The following is a 10757-nucleotide window of genomic DNA, read 5'->3' as shown; positions in this document are numbered from 1 at the left end:
AAAAATGCCGGGGAGAGGAATATCTAACCGGGGGGGAGTTGCAAACGCCCTAGTACTATTTTCCCTTTCCTGCCATATTTTCCTATTCAACCCCTCCCCCCCCCTCCCCAAAAAAACTTCCGCCAAGGCCCGACAGACGGTGAAGGAGGCTAGGGAAAAGGCGATACCAGAGAGAGGTAGTGAGATATGGCAGTGGAACGTGTAGGACCTCCGGATTGCAGGTGTGAAGTGAAAATTATGACCGCAATATTTGCACTTGTTATTTTGGGCTGACCCCGCAGTGAAAGGCAATGATGAAATCTTGGCAGGAATCCTGGGACCGGGGAAAGTTATGGCCGCAATTTCACATCCGCATTGTGTGGCTGACCTTCCAGTAGTCGCCTCAGCACTGGGAATAGAGGAACAACTGTGGAAGCTGATTTTTGGGAGGGATCAGCAATTGTGGTCCAGCCGATCGTGTGCTTTATGAGGTCTCAACTGGCCCTTGTAAACAAAATGGGAACAATAGATTTTATACTACAAAAAGAAATAAAGAGCGAAGACCGTTGTACCCCCGGGCCTGTATTTCTTTTAGTCTTCAATACATTTGGGGTGCTTAAATTTTGAACCTGACCATAAACAATACGTCCATGACAGAGCAAATGGAAAAAATAAGACAGGGGAACAGTGGTCATAACATTTTTCTTTCTGGACTTCCATTGCTGGATCTATGGCAAACAGTATTACTGGAAGGGGAAAGGAATTGGGCATTGTACCTTGGCCCTTTAACTCTAGCAGAATTTCTCTGCGTCTGTATGAACTAGAAATAACTGAAGAAGTAGACAGGAAATATTTCCCCGCAAAGTTTGACATTTGCCCTAACAGCGAAACGATGACCACTGTAGCGAGAGATGAAAGAAAGCTCGGGATGAGAAATAGGGAAAACCCAAATTGTAGCATGGTTACACCCTAGCATTGGTCAATAGCGTGGGGACAAACAGATTGCGAAGTCTAAATTTAAGGTCACTCGAATAGGGAATATTGTAAGCTCAAAGAGAAAGGTAGTTAAAGCTTAGTCCCTCCTAACACCCAGTAGCGGCAGAAATCCATTATGTCCTAATGAACGTTGGTGCGGCTTTAAGTTCCATTTGCAGGCTAAGTTTAACCGTGGAATTCCTCTGTGTGACATCGGAAATAGACGTTGTTGTGTGAAAAGCGCTCGTTAGGGTGAAACATTACCAATCAAGAAGAACGGATCAAATCTCTCTTCGCACCTATGTCCTTAAATGGCCTCGTGTTGATTTACTCGTATGTTTACAAACTCTTTAGTTTTTTTTTTATTCAACAAAAATTCATATTTTTGCTAAATGCATATTTTTGCTAAAATTTGACAGCGATTAAGCAAAAAATAACCAGTTTTTTTTTGGTATTGACAAACTCTTGAGCTTTTGTTTCCAATGATGTATTTGTGTGCCAGTTTGATTTTCTCTGCCAGGCTATCACAAGCTCTAAATCTTCAACGTAGTATATATTGGCCTGCATATATATAGTAACATTTCAAGCAAACGTAAAGCCTTCAATGGCCGCAGCTACCAGCAACCATTGCCATGTAATATGCCACAGTCGGACGACTACATCCCATTACACGGTGAGGGTAATTTCATTTGTACCACAGAAAACATGTCGCCAGTAATAGAATTTGAGTCGTTGACTTTGCGAAGAGTTCAACGCGTCTGGAACGCTGTCGTTGCCGCCACTAAATGTCAAAACATTTACTTCCAAATCGGCATGACATTTCATGTTCAATAACCATGCTGCCGCTAAACAACTACAAACAACAGTGACATTCTAGATATGAACTACACAGCGTGCTGATATCATAAAACTGCCAGAAAAATGTACAAAGTAAGATCGTAATAACCTCACTTTCCGTATTAAATTTCCGGTTGTATATTGTGCACACCAATACATTGCGGTACGCTCAACCCTGCACATAATGTCGACGATCTAGAAATCCCATTTGTAAGGTATGAGATGCTATCAGGCAGAGTAGAGTTGTGGCTGGAGTTAATAAAGTTTGGCCTCGCTGGAGGATCTATGGTTATTTACAACAATGCCTCCAGGCAGGGCCACTAAATCTGTACATGCGAAGGGCGCAGATTACAATATGTTCTTCCAGGGCGAAAAACATATGAAACAAATAATTTTCAATCATAAAATGAGCAAATCTTTATACCCATTCTTTAGAATTTATAAAAAGCAATGCACACAGCACATTTAGGTTTTAGCATGCCAGAATTCATGATTCAAATGATGCAAATGCATGTACACATGGTTACCAACAATCCTATTAATAAAAATAATACGCCTCAAAAATGCTGACATTCAATCCGTACCCCTGTCTTTGATATGGAATATTTTTCATTGAAGTTGCATGAATTTCTGTACCTTGTTTCAGTGCCAATAAGCAATGTGGTTAACAGGGTCGAATCTTTATGCCTACGAAAGTACTTATAGCGATGAAAGATGGCCATTCTGGGAATAGGGGGAGCAATCCGTCTGCATTAAGAGGGTACTTTTTTGGCAGTTGAGCATTTGGTGCAGATGCCACAGATGGTCCTTTTAGCAGGGTTAAATTGTAAGTAATGTACATTATATTCTTACCACGTTAAGACGTTTAGCTATCAATCCAAATGTTAATGTGTTCCTACCAACACAACTGATTGTATACGTACAGACCTTCAAAAATATTCTAATCTTTCCTGGAGCTGCAACTTAGATTCTTACACAATTCCTGTTGTTTGGGTCAGACAATGTAACGTTTTTATGTTTCTGAAGCTGGTGTTGTCAGCCATGTATGAAATGTAGATCTGGATTAAGGGCAAGTAATTGTTAAAAGCAAATTGATTTGCCTTACGATTGGAAAAGATGGGTGCCTTCCAGGTCATCTGCTAAAGCCTTTGGAAGCTGCTTTCATAGCAATAATGTGCCTTTGTACACTTCCTTCGACGTAGCCATGCAGAAACAATAGCCCCAACATCTTACAACTTTAGAAAGAACAGTTACTTAATACGTGCCAAGTTAGTGGAGTAAATCTGTACATGGAATAATAAAAAAACTTCGACAAAAGCTCTTCTATTCCAGAAGGAAACCATTCATATTTCAAGCTACGGGTAGTAAGTCTAACAGACTGGCATGCTGAGATCCTCTACAATAATTCTGGATAAATATAGTCAGAGGGAATTAACTCGCACCTGTTCAATTCAGGAAGGTATACAAGGTTCAATATGCATAGGCAGGCAGTCTTCACCGTGAGCAACATGTACAGGTTTCAGTGGCTGTGCTGCGGGACTATGGCTTGTATATTCGTGATTCTGCACAAATTACATGGCTTCAATTACCTGAAACAGGAAGGCGGCTTTGCATTTCCTCTTCTAAGCTTATCGGAGTATATCATAATTTCTGTTCCAACGCACTGACTGTACATACTTTGCTGTATCACCAACAATTGGTCTATTGTACGTGGATTAAACTGCAACATAGAGTGCCCCAATACCTCCTCTGTATTCATTACAACCGGATCCAGGTCATATTTATTTCAATGTCCTTCATCAAACCATTCACCTGCTTAATCGTAACAAGGCGAGTCTGGCGTTCCGTGGGGAACGATACCCTAGAAGAGAGATCTGTGTACAGATTGTAAGTGAATCCAGTCGTGTGTTATATTGAAATATACCGATCAATGCTGCGGTGTGACTGATACAGGAGTGAGAGATAACGGCTGATGGATTAGGCATTGCTGCGAGTATCGGATTTTCGTCATCGAGACGAATCGGCGACAACTGCAGGTTCGTTCATACAACAGAGGTTAGAATATGGAAAGTCAAGGCCTCGAAAAATTCGCCTAAAACTTGATACTGGAGTTTGCAAGAAGGAAAGCAATTTGGAATTTTGTAAGATATATACGCGTGCGGATAGCTGTAGGTCTTGATAATCGGAGTTACATATTGAAGAAACAGAGATAGTGTATTTGGGAAATAAAACTATAATAATAATATCTGGTGTATTTGCAGCCAGTAGGTACCCAATAATGGGCAAGGAGGTTGATTAACGTGGTCGAGGCGCCTCCTCGAGCACGGGACCCCCATTTTACGTCCCTTCCGAAAGACGGATTCGTGAATTATTGGTATGAACTATCTAAATTAGTCACAGACCAAAGTGGGTACAAATTTATTTTTTGCAATTTATATCTATCCAATAATTGCATTTAGAACGAGTATTTGGTGACTGACCATTCAGAAATCCTCACGCACGGCTGCAACAGAGCATCCCGCAGTTTTAAATATCGCTTGTCGTGCTACAGGCCCAGTTCAACAAATGAGTTTAATTGTGCATCGTAATCAGCATGTATTCCCCACCGGTCCGGGGATAATTGCCACCGCTGTGTGCTGCATCATTCATGGATCCTGGACACTACCGGGGTAACAACAAATGGGGGAGAGTAATTGGTGAATATTCAGGACTGCTGAGGATGTTTGATTTGAAAGATTTGAAAGATATCTGGTTGTAAGGTATTAAAAATTAAGTTTCTAAATAGCATTTTTAAAACAGTGTACTAATCAAAACAGGTATAGAACGATATAGGACGAGAGCACGAGTTATTTTCTAACATATAACAATGGGGGTAACAACAAATTGGGTTGACTAAATTGGTGAACATTCAGGACTGGTGTGCTGAGGGTGCTAAATATCTGGTTGTAAAGTATAAAAATAAGCTTCTGAAAAGAATTTTAAAACAGTGTACTAATCAAAAGAAGTATATAAAGATAAAGAAGGAGAGTACGAGTTATTTTCTAACATTTAACACCTGGGTAACCACAAATTGTGAGAGTAAATTGGTGAATATTCAGGAATGGTGTGCTGAGGGTGCTGGATATTTGGTGCTGGTTGTACGGTACTTAAGATAAGCTTTAAAGGAATACCATCCAACTAAATTGTAGAAATAGAATACCATCCAACTAAAATTGTTAGAAATAGCGTAGGTGTCAATACAAGTACAGAAACAGAAAAGGCGCTAACTAGTACAAGTTATAATTCACCACGGCTTCGGGTACACGGTACCTGTGTCAAAAATTATAATTAGGTAATTGATAATGAGAAAATAGATATTGATGAGTTTTTGCTACGTAAGCTAAGAGTGTACAACTAAAATGGAGGGGACCAGAAAATCCATACAAAAATACACTCAACATTTTCCACCGCTTGAGGCATATACGCGGCACGCGTGCTCCATACCAAAGGGACGACTCCTAAAGCCAAGCATACTGCCTGGCAATCCCCGGTATCCTTGACACTACATAAAGTCATGAAACCTTAAGCTGCTTGCACGGTCCGTGCCCAGGCTGCTTGCCGGGGGTGGCGGCCTGTATCCCCGAGGAGATTGGTAGGAGTTACCGCCACGACGGGACGTCACTGGGGGCCGATACGGGTTTATAAAACTTGTTAACACAAGCGGACTTATTCCCAATAAAACGGAGAAAACAAAATTGCAGACTGGATCTGAAATTATAATTCCTACTTTTATAAAGAACGGTTAATCAAAATTCTTAAGACCCCCATCTAATTTATCCCTTCTTCTAATTATGTAAGGGCACCACGAAGATTTGCCAGTGGTAAACAGTTTTACCCACCCTTCTCCGTTTCTGTTTTTTGCAGTGTTTTAATTAGTTGCATGCCTGTCCATTTTCTGACATCGACCATTTTTGTCGTTGCCTCCGTTACTCTGAACACTTACATTGGCAGATAACAATGCCATCGGCTTAAACCCAATAGAAAACCGTTACAGCCGTACATTCGTTAAAAATAACAAAGACAATGCATCAATAATGTTTGGTATCTACCGACACTGCAAACAAACACTGTACATCATTCGGTACAGAAGAATGTTCAGTAGAATACATGTTAATCTAGCTAGTGCTATTCGTGAAACATTTAATTTAATCTAGGTAAATGTGGCTTCTGGGAAATGAATATTACAACTAATGTGACCCTTGAGTCAATGTTCAATGCATACCACACACCATGCGTACCTAACCATTTAGTATTCTACTATAGAGCTACGCTCGATATTCTCAATTTCTCAGTGTTCTGTGAACGTTTTTTTTTTCTTCAAATTTTTGATACTACTGGAGCGCATTGCATTGGTAAGATAATCCTTTCCAAATCAATTGCAGTATTATGTAAATTTTTTTATACACCTGCCAATGAATTGTAGCCGTATTCCACATTCTTCTCTGAACGATCCATTTAGTGGCAGCATAGCTTTTGTTTTTCGCATAGTTCACTAGCAAATCTACAAGTAATGATAGTTTACCTTTAGTTTTTCCTATAATATTAATAACTACTGCACTGAACCCATTGGCTCAGACGGTGCAAATAAAATCATCCATCATATCTTGGTGACTACCACGACAGCAATTTATCTACTTCTTCAGACAGTGTCTGACTTGCCAGCTATGCCGAATATCACGCTACAAAAACACGACATTGTAGATATCCTTCCCCTCCCACCCAGCCGGCAAACGTTATCATCATTGTGCTCAGCTCACGCATGAACAGGCCAATCTTCTTCCGTCTCGTCTTTCAATACAACCGTAACCTCCGCGGCTTCTGGTCTCTTATTCCATTAAAGTAAAGCGCAGAAGCGCTCGATATCCTGATAATAACACATTTGACATCCATATCCCCAGGCTCCGCCGAGGCTGTGCAGCTAGACCAGGCGATTTACCCCCATTAGGCGCTAAATTCTTCGGCTGAAACTTCAAAGTCCTGGCAAACTTCGCGCGCCGGAACCAGCAGAGCATCCATCAAAGACAGCTTCTGCCGTTATTATTTGATATCTGATGCCGATGGCTTTCATCTTAGCCGATTCCGTTGCGGGATGCTGCCCCAGATTCAAACCGCTGCCGGCTGCAATGAACTAATTGCGGCTGGACCCGTGGAGGTTTGCACAGAACTGAGCCAGAGAAGGATGAGATCGATTTTATACGAGACAACCGTACTTTCATGGGAAGCCATTTAGCCGCTGCAAGTTCAATCAATGGACGTCCAGGCAAAGAAAGCAATTTGCCTTTCATTCATTACGATGGAGCCATTTTGTTCACTTAAAGGCTTCGGTCATATTACATAATACGAGTCTATAAATAGCACGTCCCATGTCTTGTCCCCGTTTTGTAATGAATCGGCAGTGATGAAACGCTGCGTTATGCAAGACACTATAAGTCGTTATGCAGGGTTATTTAGCATAATGGTAAATGCATCATCATTCCTTCAGTAACGAGAAAACTGCCGAAGTGTGAAAATTATTAAAACCCAATCCCATCCGTTAGGATGGTCATACACAAAGACTATGGGGACGTATGGCACTGGTGAAAGGGTAATCATTGTCCTTTTGTGAGTGAAATATCGGACACCGGGCGCGCACTTGACAATCAATCCAATATACTCAGACCGGGAGTGATTAGCTTAAGCATGTCCCCCGAGGCTTTCATTATTTGAAGAGCTAATTTTCCCGTTTAACTCTACCTACTACAGGGTAATGTAGTGCACATGTTCAACGTTAACTGGGAGCCTGTGAGGAGGAATCGGCTAATCGTGCTTATCTTTACACTGTCACGGCGGTAGGGAAGTAAACTGTTTTAACTGCCGAAAATATAGAGTCTATCTGGCGATTAAGCTACATACTAGTAAATAGGATGCATGAAAGTTACAAAATTACCATAGATGATAATCAATCAACATCTCATCCCAAACAAAAACCTTGCCAGTTTTTTATTATTGTTCAAGTATTAATTTCATCAAATGGGGATCAAATATATCAAACATTGAACATGTACGTCACTTAATACATTGAACTAGATGATTAGAAAAGGCCTGATAGATATGCTGATAGACTTGACACTATAAGTTCTAAAAGTTTAGGTCATCGTGAGTAGGACGTCATAGGCCCAATGTATAAAGTATTGAGCGCTAGAAGCATTAATACTGCGTTCTCTTCAAACAATCCATAGTGATACTAACATTTATCAGAAATGCTATCATTAATGTTTCAAAAATCATTAGATGGTTTCGTTTGATATTGAAGTCTCAAAGCAGAAGCACGACCGCTAGTCATGCTCACATTTCAAAGAGAGTTGAAGTTAAATTTGTCATGGAAACTTTGATCTCATAATTATATCTATCTATCTTGTAATTGTAGTTGTGTATCAGTTTGCACACGTTTGCACTCATGTTTTATGAGTTCTACATCAAGGCCTCTATAAACTAATGAGAAGAAGGAAACCATTATCATTCAAAGTGCACGAAATGATGAAGCACCAAAGGATTGTCATACAATCAATCGCACCGTAACTGTTTTACTAAGATCATTGTGTGCAGAATATAACCAAGGAAATTTGTATGCCTTTGGCTAAGTTGACATTTGTTTACTAAAATTGGGTCTTTTTAGATGGTTCTTGATCGATGCCCTTGAGACTGTTCTACAATGGTTTGTGACGTTCTAGTGTTTTTAAAGCATTTAACAATTTGTTTAAGACAGCCCGTTAAACTTGACCGGTGCAATAGCTCAATCTTTTTCAACCTTTATTGCAAACTCATGCCCGAAGGCTTATTGCAAAAAACACATGTATAAAAGTATAATGGGGATAATGATACTGAATGGTATACAATAACAAAGTGAAATAGGGGTCATCAACTAGTAATACTTATAATCTAAAATGAATGCTATTGGGTTTGATTTAGTAGAGTACTCGCTCTGTATCCGATTGATCCCAGGTCCAATGCTCAGTGTGGCCAGGGGATACCTTTGGCGCATGACGTAGGTAAAAGTGGTACATAACGCAGCAGCTGACAAACAACCTGTTGTAGTACTTGCAAAAATGTGTGGCCCAAGGTCTATAGATATGAAGATGGGCACCACCACTATACACCTGAGCAAGGCGCACACAGAAGATTTGCTGAACTTTGTTTTTCCTCATTAGCAGCTGTAAATCTCACGATAAACCTCGCAGCTAAGTAGCTTTGAATTAGATACAGGTATGTATTTTCATGGCACCTTGGGGATAGCTGAGCGCTATCTTTATCCAACAAACCCCGGGAAAGACTGTTACCAGTGAAGCTAAACACAATTTAAGCAGCATGCATGGTAAAACGAATGGAGCGAGTCACTTAAAATCCCTCAGCGATGAAATAGTGCCTGATTCTGCACAAAGTGAGCCTACCTTGTCTGTCTATCCTGTGTAACTGTGGGAAGATACCGGCTCTGTGACATATGGCACTGCTTAATGCACCCGTGAGTGCAGTAAACATTTCAACTCTGCCTGTTAGCCATTTATATTGTACGCATCGTGACAGCACGGTCGTGAGCATCATGGCAATGTGGCAGAATAGTTCTTCTTCAGCTCCCCTGTCACTGTGTGTGTTTTACACTGGTCTCTAAAACTTCTTTGCTTTTACGTTACCGGTATACCACACTAAAGACGTGAGAGAAAATGGCATAGCTAATGAAAATGATTGTAGTTGCAGATATATTTTATTGTTCATAAATCATACCAAAGGCAAATCGCTATCCTAACTTGCTGCAGCTTTAGTCCAGATCAATTCTTATTTTTCATTCGCGTCACTGGACTTGGCTTCATTTAGATCCACAAATAGCTCCGCATTTCAGTTAACTATTCTTCCTCTGATCCTGCACATGTGGCATTTATACATGAAGAAATCTGTAGTCACTCTGTTGCAACAGCTTTAACCAATAAGTAAACATTTATAGCCATGTTCTGTTGGTTGATATTTCTTTACAGTTATCAGTAAAAATCCTGCATAGACAAGTTGCTTTTTCCTCTACTAATGCGATGTTCTCTACTTTATAATGCCAACCATGCATTCAAACTGTAACCAAGCAAGCGACTTAACGTCATTTATATAGCGTATCCAAGAGAGTTACACGCAACCTAAGGCTACTCTTCAGACAGCAATATTTTAGCGATGTCTCCCACCTAATAAACACATAATCACCAAGTGCTGGGGGTTCTGTTGATGAGGAACCCAAGGTCTGGTTTCCGGTGATAGGACCATCACTCAACTCCAACCGCAAGATCTCACCTAATAAAGCTATACCCGCGTGCTTGTTTCAGTCTGAGTTATCAGATTATCCGTCCGCTATCCGTACTAATGAATACATACATCACGAAGGGCATATCTCAGTCACGCATCCCCGCATGCCTGCCGGAGATAAACCAGTCAACGTCACGCGAGAGCGTCTCAACGCAAACTTTCACGGTACTCGAGGTGTAGAACATACTCGGAAGGTTCTCAAGTTCTACTGGGTCCTTCTGGTAATTGTACCTAAGAGGTCGAGAAACCAAGCATTTTTTTTTCAGGTCACGCAACCTTTTTTATTTCTTTGGGTAGAGTTCCCGGCAGTTCCACCCACCCCCCCACCCCCCCCCCCCCACCTACACACACACACAAACATATACAGAGAGAATACGACTATGCGAGAGCGTCTCAACGCAAACTTTCACGGCACTCGAGGTACTAGATGCAGGACGTACTCGGAAGGTTCTCAAGTCCTGCTGGGTCCTTTGGTAATGGGACCTAGTAGTAGTAGTATAAAAATTGTGTTCTGCCAGTGCAGTGGTCTGGGCACTCTATAGATGCAATAAGTCTTTCTTCAAGTCTGATTCATCGCCATCACCTTGTCTTATTCATCGCCAGCTTCC

At 40.9% G+C, this 10757-nt stretch overlaps 1 protein-coding gene across 1 annotated transcript in view; it reads left to right on the top strand.

The window, feature by feature from the left end:
- The window catches only part of LOC118421624 (UPF0764 protein C16orf89 homolog), a 40243-nt gene that overhangs the window by 830 nt on the left and 28656 nt on the right, over positions 1–10757 (top strand). The gene's annotated exons all lie outside the window — the stretch shown is intronic.

The sequence above is a fragment of the Branchiostoma floridae genome, chromosome 8 (assembly GCF_000003815.2).
Source record: "Branchiostoma floridae strain S238N-H82 chromosome 8, Bfl_VNyyK, whole genome shotgun sequence".
Lineage (NCBI taxonomy): Eukaryota > Metazoa > Chordata > Leptocardii > Amphioxiformes > Branchiostomatidae > Branchiostoma > Branchiostoma floridae.
Note: the sequence above shows the minus strand (reverse complement) of the source record. Positions and strands in the feature narration are given on the sequence as shown.